Source organism: Conger conger, chromosome 12 (genome assembly GCF_963514075.1).
Source record: "Conger conger chromosome 12, fConCon1.1, whole genome shotgun sequence".
Classification (NCBI taxonomy): domain Eukaryota; kingdom Metazoa; phylum Chordata; class Actinopteri; order Anguilliformes; family Congridae; genus Conger; species Conger conger.
In genome coordinates this window covers 3,155,938-3,167,988 of record NC_083771.1, presented here as the reverse complement: position 1 = coordinate 3,167,988, position 12,051 = coordinate 3,155,938, and the positions used below count along the sequence as shown (strand labels likewise).

Here is a 12,051-nt window from a genome sequence, read left to right as displayed (position 1 = left end):
CAGAGAGGCAGAGAGGCAGAGAGGCAGAGAGGCAGAGAGGCAGAGAGGCAGAGAGGCAGAGAGGCAGAGAGATAGAGAGATAGAGAGATAGAGAGATAGAGAGAGAGAGAGAGAGATAGAGGCACAGAGACCGCTTTCACAAAAGGAGCCTCGCACAGCGGCACACTGGAAACCCGAGACGCGGCGTTGACAAAGGCAGTCCCTCCACCCCCCATCTCAATATTTAATAATGCCCCCCCTCACAATGCCTTCCTCAGGATGGAGAGGAACGTTGCTACGACAACACAGACAGGCCACTCGTCACCTGACCACTCACCAGGCATCTTCCACAAAGAATCCATGCATGAAAGCCTGCTGGCAAACAGCCGTGGTGGACACACCTGGCCTACCTGTCGTTATGGCCAGTAGACCCTGTTAAACTATACGAATACATTTTCGGTATGGAATTTGTGTAGTTTATGGGCAGAGTTCATTTTTCTAATTGAGAATTATATTGTATTATGTGTAGAAATAAATACTAACAACTACTACCACCATGACCAATACCATTACTACCATCCAAACTAAACTTACCATCATCAATAATACTAATGATAATAAAAATCGGCATTATCATTACCATTTTCTACTTAGTAGACATTATTTATATGGCTACATATACTGTATAATGAAGAAGGTCAGGCCCAAATGGTCAAATACGTGAGGGCAATACTCCAACCCGGACTTAACCCTGCAATCACAGTCATAAGCAAAGTTCCTTTGTATCCGAGGATGAGTCAAAGACCCACTTTGAGACAAACATACAATGACCCTTCAGAATATGTAAAGCACTGCTGAGCCCTGCAAACAGTAAAGATGCAAAATCATAACCGGCAAGGGCAGAACATGCATAAGAATGTACAGTCAGGTGCATAAATATTTGGACATTGACAAAGTTATTGTTATTTTAGCCGCCTTACCACAGGATGTTGGAGTTGGAATAATGAATATGAGCTCAAAGTGCAGACTTTCATCTTACATTTGAGTGCATTCACTTGTTTATACATATTCCCCGCAACTGCAGTGGCACAAAAACAAATTTGACAAATTGACAATCATTGATTAAACTGTCATTTTTTAAATACTTGGCTGCATATCCTTTGCATGCCATGAGTTCCTGATGTCCATGATCCATCAACATCACAGTATGGATATCTTATTTTTAGGTTGTCCCACAAGCCATACTGAAACTCTACCGTTGACCCTTACGACTTGAAGCCATTTAGGCGACAAATGTGTTCTTTAGCATAATTTACAGCTGAATCTAGCCCCAACCCCCAATTCCCATTGAGACCCATTCAAATGCAAAGAGTTTTAAAGTACAAATATTTATGGACTTGACTGTATACAGCTATTATTAAAAAATAGATCCAGACAGACTGGAACATGAAACAAATACAGTAACTAATGAAGGACACCATAAGCCATGGATACTCAAGGATGCCCTAAGAAAGCGAATATGCAAAAGCAAAGACATTGTTCCTCAAACAAACAAACTAACCCTTGACATTCTTGATTATAAGCTGCAAACAAATACATTTTTAGCTACCCAGGTGCAGTGGAGTTAGCATAATGTCATCCTGGGGTGGGCATATGGGTATAAAGGGTGGGGATTTGTGATGTGTCTGTCCATTTGCAGCAGGATAATGCACATATCTGCCTGTGGTGCAGATAGCTGAATGTGGCAGACTTCTGCCCATTTGCGGTTCTCTCCAGGATGGGCAGACAACATGTTATACCCAAACCCCTGCCCAGCTACGTGATTGATTAACTTGCTTCAGTTTAGCCCAATCACTTCACAGCTCCGAAAATTCAAATATTCGCCTTTCTCTAGTGATGCATTTGTCTTGGCCTGGCATATGGAAAGTGAATGCAGTAAAATCTCAGGAATTGAATTTGCCTGACCAAATGAAGTACTCTCAGAACAAAACAAACTACATTTGAACTGAGATGGAGACCGACTCATACCTCACAGGTCCCTGTCATGCTGCTAGGACTTACTCAAAAGAGCTGGCTGCCAAAAAAGGCAAACCCAGTGTACGCCATCTTAAAATAAAAGCAACGGGGCTGCAGGCCACAAATACGCCATTTACCATCAGTGTCGCCCACAACTCACTGTATATTAATGAAACCTACTAGGCTTAAGAGGCACAAGAACACTCAGACTGTCCAGGACTGGAGAGAGAGTCCAGATTGGCAGGAAACAAAATGGAGGACTTCATTGGAGGGCTCTCTGCTACAAGAGAGAAGAACGGCGTGACCGTGCTTCTTGGGTGTGGTTTCACACTCCAGCAACTGAAGTCAACTGGAACGGACACTCCGGTTAGGAAAGAGAAGCTAGCACGTTGGTTCAGAATCACCCACAGTGGCTAAGAGCTAAAAGTGATGAATTTGGATATGGTGGAGCCTGACCTCAGCGTGACCTCTGGACCATGAAAATGTGTTCAACTTAATTTGTTTTGAATGAATACAGTCATGCGGGAGGACAAATGGAGGGGATCCAGGTACAGCAGGAAGACGGCAGATTGTGGCGGTTGGACCTTTTGAATAGAACGTGCCAGAGCTAGCGTATCAGTTTTGAACCAGCTGGCTCTGGTAGCCTCCTGTCACACAACATGAAACCATATTTTGCCAACAGCAGTGTACATGGTAACGCCAAGGACGGCTCATGTTGTTGTACCCCTGATATTTCCATACACAGATTTCAGCCACAGGCATTACAACATACACTCAGTGAGCACTTTATTAGCTATTCATTAGACTTTCCACAAACGGAGTCCACAGTCAAAGTCAAACAAGATCACATTTCTTCCCCATTCTGACATTTGGCTTGAACAACAGCTGAACCTTTTGACCACATCTGCATGCATTTATGCATTTAGCTGCTGCCACGTGATTGGCCGATATTTGCATTAACAAGCTGGTGTACGGGTCTACCTAATAAAGTGCTCACTGAGTGTCAATGCTTTTATCCTGAGTGAATTGCAGGATGTTTTCATCAAGAATGCAAAATCCAGCAGTAATGAAGAGAATAAGGGAGGTGCTTACAATCACATAGCCATAAGCGCTAGACTCAACTAGGCTGTTATTGAAGTGAACTCACCAAATACAGGTACAAACCACAGGCCTACTGCAGCTACACTTCTAGAGGTCCTTACAGCATCGATTACGTCTGTCCTCAGGTCAGTGTGTGATGAGACGGTACAAACTAAAAGCCTTTCAGAGCCCTGTCTGTGTGCATAGCCTCAGGTCAGTTAGATTGCTAGCATTCCTTGCAATGTTCTACCAATGAGGGTCCGTGAAGTTGGATTGCATAACATCCATGAACCTATAACACCTGTATTTCAAAGACAAACGTTCTTTAGAGATGAATATGCTCTATATGACAAGCAGAGAGGAGGTGCGGCCATGTATTTGTTTCCCAAGACACTAATGGCTCCATTTTCTCGAGTGCAGACATCATCAAAATGCCAGTCAGTTCCAAAGTTTCTACCAAATTGAAAAATGTTTTCAGGTAGGCGGCTCCAATCTGGTTATCAGACTTCATGAGTTCACTAAGAACTTTCCAAAGGTCAAAGGGAGTGACATGTGATGTCCAAAGTAAAGAAGCGAGATTTGAGAACAATAACACAGACATCATGGGCACCAGACCAGTATCAATGGTGCAAATGGTAGAAACACAAGTTTAACACTGAAACGTTAACGTGGACCACAATAGAAACTTTGCCAACAGTCTCCAAATAAAGAAACCCTACACACTGAGGCAAATGACGTTGGGGTGTGGTCCCTTTTGTCCCAGGGAGAATGCAAAGCGGGGAGACGGATTCCAAAACAATGACATCTCTCAGCCAATCACCGATTTTGCAGAGATAGGAGCAGGGGGGCGGGGCTGGGAGAACACGATCTGTGAACAGGAAGCGGTTTGCCAAGATCCATTACAGCCATGTCAGAAGTCTCGCCCCGTGACCGGAACACAGGCTGGGCGTGCGAGTGTCTCGGCCCGGTCCGCAGCAGATCAGACCTCTCAGGGCACACAGCACGATGGGCTGGACCAGCCCGTATGGGTGCCGGCGCACAGTTCAGCCCGGACGCCCGAGGGCCAAGCTCGCCTGCTCACCCATGCCCCTGTTTTACAGCCATCAGTGCTAAAGGAATATTACCTCCCATTAATTAGAGATGCAGAGTCACAGCTGAAAGGGGATACCGGACGGCGTGTCGGCAGCCAAGTCTTTTCCGGAATATGCCTGTTGTTCCACGCAGGACGACAGCAATGAACGCGGCACTCGCGTCTTCTCTTTCAAAAGCACACAGCACCCTAATATGCACATGCCCTCACACACACACACACAGCAGCATGTGTCTGCACATGCTCACACACCCACACCCACACACACACACACAGCAGCATGTGTCTGCACATGCTCACACACCCACACACACACACACACACATACTTCCCCGCCATGACACTGACAATCTGACAGACGCCAGTGTTAATACAGAAGCCATTCATTCTCTAACAATGTTAACTACTGAGAATTTACAATTGCGGTTATAATGACAAATCTGCTACATTTTATTCAGAAATAGTACACCTTGGCGAATTTCAGGAGAGTGTCAAACACACCATGACATTTGCGAATATTTTCACAACAGCAAGGCTGACGTACTACTTCAGAGCAACAAGTAAAACTGGAAACTGCCCAGTTACTGGTCACAAGGACCAGAAAGGACATACATTATTCCAAAATGCAATCCTAAAAAATCCAGAAATTTTTGACCAATTGGTATGTTCAATCAAAGTACTTTCACATTGTTATTATTCCACGATTTTAGGATTTTTTCCAATGGATACCTTTTCAGACACCATAAGGGTCAAATTTGCATTCTGTTTTCATCATGACTGCCAATACACACACAGTGGACGGCATGTGGAAGATGGCATAGCAAATTCAACGGTTGCTATTGAACACCTGTATCCACATCATATTCAACAGATGGTGAAGTCAGAGGTTTATACCAGATTTGCCCATCTGCAAAATAAGCAGTGTTTTTAGGTTAAACAAGTTAAGTTCCAACATTGAATGCATGCATGCATGAAAACTTTACATCTGAGGTGTTTTCATGTTTTGAACAGAAATCCAAAATGTCAAACCCATCGTGTCAGTTACAACATTCCTTTCAATTTCAAACTCTTACAAAACTAAAGGGATGTTATGGCAGGTTCCAGTTTAAGATTGTAACTGATGTAGGCAAATTCTTCTTACTCAGGATAGAAAGGAGCCCATTCATGCCGATTAAGAGCGGTTCTTACCATCCACACAATGAGAATTTAGCTTTTAGAAAGGCCCGAAGAGTCACTCCACTCCCAGGACAGTTGGAATTTATAGTCACATAGAGAAAATGTTTTCAGGATGTTGGCATCTGTGGCCTTCCAACAAATACTGATCCTTCCTCGCTGTATTACATAATATCTAGCAAAGGCCGTTCCCCAGAAACACTAGAAAAAGTGGAGTATCCAAGAATGTCCACAACACAAGCTGGAGTTGGCTACAGGATTGTGTCAGAACCTATCCACAAGTTTTAAATGCGATACTCTTGCTCAAATGTATTTACTCCGTCCAGAATCTCCACCTATGCTCATCTCTGGAACATGGGTGTTATAAAAACAAACATTAGCTCAGGGAAACCTGCACAGCCCAAAAGCAAGCGCTTCAGATACATAAAAGCATGTTGTGATAGAAAGATAAGTATACCCATTAAGCCCACCATCTAAGTTTAGAGTTATTTTTACACACTGTCACATGGGTGCATCTACCTGATATACCAGTCAAACCAATGGTTGCTCCAAATGAGATCACCTCATGAATTATCAATCGAAGAGAATAGAATTAATACTACGCTATTCAAGCACATTCAAAAAAAGTCAAATATTGAAGTCTGCATTCCCAGGAACCCTTTCCTGTGAAGATTTTGTTGTGTCCATGCCACACATTTTGAGAGTTTAGCCAGAACTTGGAGTGAATAGTTGGATAATATTTTCCAGACCTTTTTGCGATTGCAATTTTTACTGTGAGATTAATGGCTTGCCATTTGTAAGCTTATGTGATAGAAACTCAAAACGCAAGCGCCGGTTATCAAATAAAAATAAATATTGCTTTTCCGAGGTAGTCGTCTTACTGTATTGTACAGTACCAACACTCGCGACATAACTTACTGTTAGTAGTATATAATAGTTCAGCAGTTATACTGTATATTTTTTCTGAATCGTCACAACTGTGGCTGGCCTGCTCAAAATGTTTAGACAGTGCAGAGATTTCAAGTGGCGTCCTCTTCATCAAGACAGTTCATCATTTTTGGAGCTTATTATAAGTTCACTGCATGCCGGGGAAAACAACACAATCATCAGCTATCATGCTACCTTGCATTTCAAATTTCAATATATTCTTATCAACAGGGCTCAACAGAAGCATGGTGGTCCCAATAACCTGCACGGATAAAAAGGGTGAAAACTTTCCAAGTAAAAGATACAAATCTTTGAGCCATTAAAACAAAATGTAGATTACTACATTGTGGAAGGATGGTGTAGTGCCTATTAAGCCTATTTGAGATGCAATCCCCCCTATTATAGAGTTGTACCATATAAAACTTTTCAAATGCCAAGCATAGGTTCTCAGTAGCCCAGTGCTTTCACCGTGACAAGAGGCAAGATTGCCTGTTGGCTGGGGTGGGTATAACAAGCTTGGTTTGACACATTAAATAGTACAAATAATTGATGTATTAATTGAAATGGCATAAGGGGTACACTTACCCTATGACACGGACACTTCTTTACAGTAATTAAATCTCCAGGTCGACTCAATGTATTTTTTCCTCGGAGTTGAACCTCAGTAAAATACAATAGTATTATGCCCGTAATTATGCTTGCAATTATTGGATATACAGACAACGTCGCAACGCAATGCAATGCTGGCATCCAAATACCATCTGACTATCATCTCATGCAAACAAGGTTCCATTTTTCTCAGTACATAATTCAAAGCCTTTTGCAGGTGCAAACTCTTAGCATCTGGACATTACACATGCTGCACATTAGGGAAAACAAGGTATGGTTCGGACAGCTTCAGAACAACAATCAGTTTGTTAAAGCCTCTTGAGAGCCAGCAGAAAGAAAAACGTTGAAGTATTTTACAAGTGTCTTGGATGACAAAACCATGTTGCAATAAATATATTTTCAAAAAGATCATTTAGTTTATTTGTATTGAATGCCACTTGTGTAGGTTTCAGCATAGAGGAATGTATGATAAGACCAGATATTAATGTCCCTTATAGGGTACAGCAATTCATTTGCCTGTCTCAGGAGGATATGTTGGAGTTTCTCTCTTATCAAATTAAAATAAGGGAGTTTACATTCAGGTTAATTTCGTAAATCTGGAATTGAACATTGGTGTTCGCAAAATTATGCGTTAAAGAAGTGGCGAGTGGTTTACTTTCAACGAAACTTAAACCTATCATTAAGAGGTAAGAACGAGTATACCGATATCCTTTAATACCAACAAAGATGTAATCAAACATAATGAGACAAAATGCCATGCTCCAAATCCGCATAAATCGCACTAACAAGTGTAAAGCCTTGAAAGTACACGTGTATCTTATCATTCCCCCAGGAGTAGTCTATTAGTAGTGTATTACAGCGCCCGATGAGAAAATAAACGGCTGAGTGTAAGAGTAGGGTAAGGTAAAGGTAGAATAAAATGGGGTCAATTAAAATGGGGTCCCAACTGTGGATTTTTGTTTCGTTTTCGGACGCTTTGGGTAAAAAAAAAAAAAATTGGCCCTCGTCCTTATCTTTGTTGTACAGGTAGCAGTTGAAATTGTACTTCCCTCTAGGGTCTTTGAGCGAACTTATCCCTGGTTATGGGTATGCACTTTGTTGTACGTCGCTCTGGATAAGAGCGTCTGCCAAATGCCAATAATGTAATGTAATGTAAAATCCCAATCTCCAGAAAAATAGTTGACAAACAGCTGCATATAGGCCATCTACATATTTGTATATTTATACAAGAAAATATAGCCTAATAAAAAAAAGTCAATGTTTTAAATACGAAACATGCGAAAGTTTTTTCAAAAGTTGAGACGCTTCGGATAGAGTCGTACGGTAAAAGAAAAAGTGGAAAATAGCCTAGTGTTTACTCAATTCTGTATGCTTGATGTTTAGAATATAGACTGGGAAGGGCTTTCGTATCTCCCTCCCTGATCCATGCGCAATAAATGGCATCAGTCTAAACAATTTACTCATATCCAAGATTCATTTTAAAACACCGATCGCCTGCAATACTGAAGAACATTGCGACGTTTTACCATGTAGCATACCTATAAAACACCGATAGCCACATCTCGAGGATGGCTGGGTAGTTTGCGCCCAAGTGTCAATAACCCCCACATCGTACCATAGTATGATGCACATAGCGTTTTTACTAATTTACGAAGTAAAATAACGTACTCACCAGTTTTCCTTAGTTCCAGATATTCTTCCTTCACTTTAAATGTTTGCTCTTCTCTCGATTCCCACGATCTAAACCATACTAGCTCACTTCCCTGTTACAAAGAGCTGTTTGGTTTTGTTCACTCCCTTTACCTGCGTAATGGCTACCTTGACATGAAAACTTGACAAACTGGTCCGACAGGTTGACTTCTGAAGTTGTGCGATCCTTTAAAATCACAGTAGCCAGAATTTAAAAGAGTTTAGACAGCTCAATCATGAGGAATGTTAGTGTGTTCAAAATGTAAAATTTCTCTTTGATAAAGCGTTAACATGTGACCAGTCAGGTAAGCGCCAGGGGTATCTTCTAATTCATAATCAAATAGGGTGCATTATTTGCATAGTGATGAAAGTCCGATCTAAAGACAATATCCAGTTGGACCGAGATGGAAGACAAAATCCAGTTCATAAAATACACATTTAACTGAAAGATCTATAAAGGATTTGGGCTAAAATTGTGGGCTACACACGAAGGACATTTTGCTCACCCAATTGCAAGTAACCTAAAAGCATGTCTGAATTCCTGCCCTGAAGCCTTCGCCCCAAAGAATATATACTTAGATTAAGATAGACATACTATAGTGAACCCCGTGGGCCCCACGTACGCAAACCCAGAGCCTCCTTCTTGTCAGGCAGCAGTGGTAACCACTACGCCACCGTGCCACCCAAATAGTAGTGGACCCAACACCGTATTACAACATCGCCATATATACCTCATTGCATTACAATACTGTGTACAAATTGAATAGTTAAAAGCTATTTATTGTGGAGAGTGTTGTCAATCATTCGTTCATATTCTGCTCAATGAGAGCTATGTTCCATCTGCACAAATCTACTGATACTCAACTGATCTGGATCAGAATTTACTGAGTGAGCTGTGTTTCAGGACCAGTGACTCCACAGAAATGCAATGCAGATCACCTCGTGAAAGCATGTTCTGTCTATTAGCTGCCTCATGATCTCTCAGATCCAATAAATATGAGTTCAGGAACCACACCTGTTAAGTGGCCCTTTGTTGGCAGGTGGGAGGGATGTATGCAGACAAGAAATTAGGGCCCAGTTTTATTATTTTAATAACTATATTTGTGTATTGTGTTAGGGCAGTGGTTCTCAAACTCGTCCTGGAGTACTTAAATTCCTTAATTGGCAGCTGATTGAAAGGAAACCACAAAAACTTGCAGTCACTGCAGCCTCCTGGGAATTCAGTTTGACACCCCTGGTTTAGAGGTACTTACTCTAAGATTCATAAATAGCTATGCATGCCTTGAAGAGTTTAATTTCCATGTTCATATTGTGCTTATTGTTCTACATTGCAAACAATGCATACATTTTGCATAAAAAGTGGCAAATTATTTCTGATGATGTTAAAGCTCCTATTTGATTAAAGTGTGGACACCTGGTCACCAAAACTAACCATCTGGAAGATGGTGAAGAATTCAAACTTTATTCCTTGGCATTGCAAGGCTATTTCTGGCATAATGTGGTTTAATGTAGTAAATAATCCTTTATTAAAGATAAACATGAAAAGCACCTAAATTAACATCTTGTTAAAATTGGATTGTAATTGCGGTTACAGGGGTACTCCAGTTTAAGAACCACTGTGTTAGGTGCTCAAGCACCAAGAGACAAGGTTCGCAGGGGTGTCCAAGCTTATCCAAGGTGCAGGCACTGATGTAGGCACAGGAGTTTGTTTTAGCCAAACACTATGACACCTGATTCAACTAATTAACTAATCATGGTCTTTTGCTGGACTAAAATAAAAATCTGCTCCCACTCAGTCCTTTTTTCATAATAATAATAAGTTATTCAGCTGAAGCTAAAGCAACTAAAGTTGATTAGACTAAGCAGGAGACAATCCCCCAGGTGCAATGTGGGGTTAAGGCCCTTACTCAATCTTATTGTGGCAACACAGGGATAAAAACCACCAACTTGCGGGTTCCAGTCATGTACCTTAACCACTACGCTACAGGCTGTATACACTGTGGGCTTCCAGGTGGAGTCACCCAAGGTGTAGACAGCCAACATCTCTAAATCAACCTCCTCCCAAAAAACAAATATATGGTCTAAGGACCATATATTCAAAACTACTGACCAGGTCTAGACAAAGATATGTGACAGCATAAGATCAGTTTCAATTTTATAAAATGGTGGTAATGAGGCAATGAACTTGACTGGTTATGGCTTCTCACAAAAAGGCTTATAAGATTAAAATTTGTTAAGATACAGTACCCTCCAAAATGATTCATACGCATTAATACGAGTACTGTTGCACCCAGTCACTCAGACATTTCATACACTACATATATCACATCCTTCTCGATCACCTAGTGTAGCCTATTATGTCAATGAATTGCTCTTATGAGGGTCAGATTTGATCTCTAATTGTATAACAAGGTGACTGTAAAAATCCAATGCCGACAGTGACCCTGTAAGGATTTAGTTGGTAGTGCGAGTTAAAATCATTTTGGCTCAAACCCAAGAGCAGCTGTTTTCAGCCCTGGCCCAAGATTACCCCGGCATATGATGGGGCACGTTCAAACAGAAAACATTTTGCTACAGTTTCTGCAGTGAGCAATAGGGCCTATGCTTTCTCCCAACGGTGTGCAATGTTTGGAAACAGGCTTTGAGGTATGTTTGCTCCTGTTTGGTGGGTGTGTCGGAGGTGAAGCCCGAATCAATAATGATGTAGGCTTATGCTTTAAAGGTCAGAGAACGCCTTCTCAGACACCATAGTAGGGATGTTCAACACACCCCTGCTTCTATTTAAATAAATGTTTTGCTGGTGCTGAACATAGCCCTGGTCTTTGTTCCACCAAATCTTGCTTTAATTAAGGGAATTGAAAGTGTGTTCCATAAACAGACCAACATATGGTTGATTTGACTCATTACAGTATCCTCAGTCCTTGGACTTCTCATTTTCTACATATGGTTTAGTATCAACGCCCAGGTATACATATTCAGCATGGAAGACTTCACTGATTTCACCTGTAGGTCTATTAATTAATTAATAAAAAATGTAGCCCGTTCCAAAATCAATCATTTACCACAGTACATAAGTGACAGTGAGTACATTTGAGGTGACATTGGCTCAGGTAAGATCAGTAGTCTGGCTGTTGAAGTGTCCCTGAGCAAGACTCCTAACTTTCAATTGCTCCTGATGAGCTGGTTGGCTTTTTGCAAGGCAGTTTTTGCAATGTGTGTGAATAAGGATCCAAAACCTCCTCCAAGATGGCGTGTTGGTGGACTTCAAAACAAATAACATTAATAATGCCATTAATGTAAATAAGACCATGGCAAGAGTGAGATGGGGGGTGGACCACTGGAACAAACTAATATAGTCAATGGGATGGGGGGGTGACCACTGGAAGGAACTAATATAGTCCAGCCCCCTCTGTGTATGCTGGCTTTTGTTACAGCTAATTTCTTGCTCAATTAAGGCTGTTGAACACAGGTGTTTAGGTTTTTTTTAG

The 12,051-nt window shown here is 41.4% G+C and overlaps 1 protein-coding gene across 1 annotated transcript in view; it reads right to left on the bottom strand.

Annotated features, from left to right (window-relative positions):
* The window catches only part of atp8b1 (ATPase phospholipid transporting 8B1), a 35,608-nt gene extending 26,553 nt beyond the window's left edge, over positions 1–9,055 (bottom strand). The window contains exon 1 of the mRNA XM_061262277.1: positions 8,547–9,055. The gene's annotated coding sequence lies outside the window, so the exon portion shown is untranslated. The remainder of the gene's footprint in view (positions 1–8,546) is intronic.
* Positions 9,056–12,051: the final 2,996 nt, after the last annotated feature.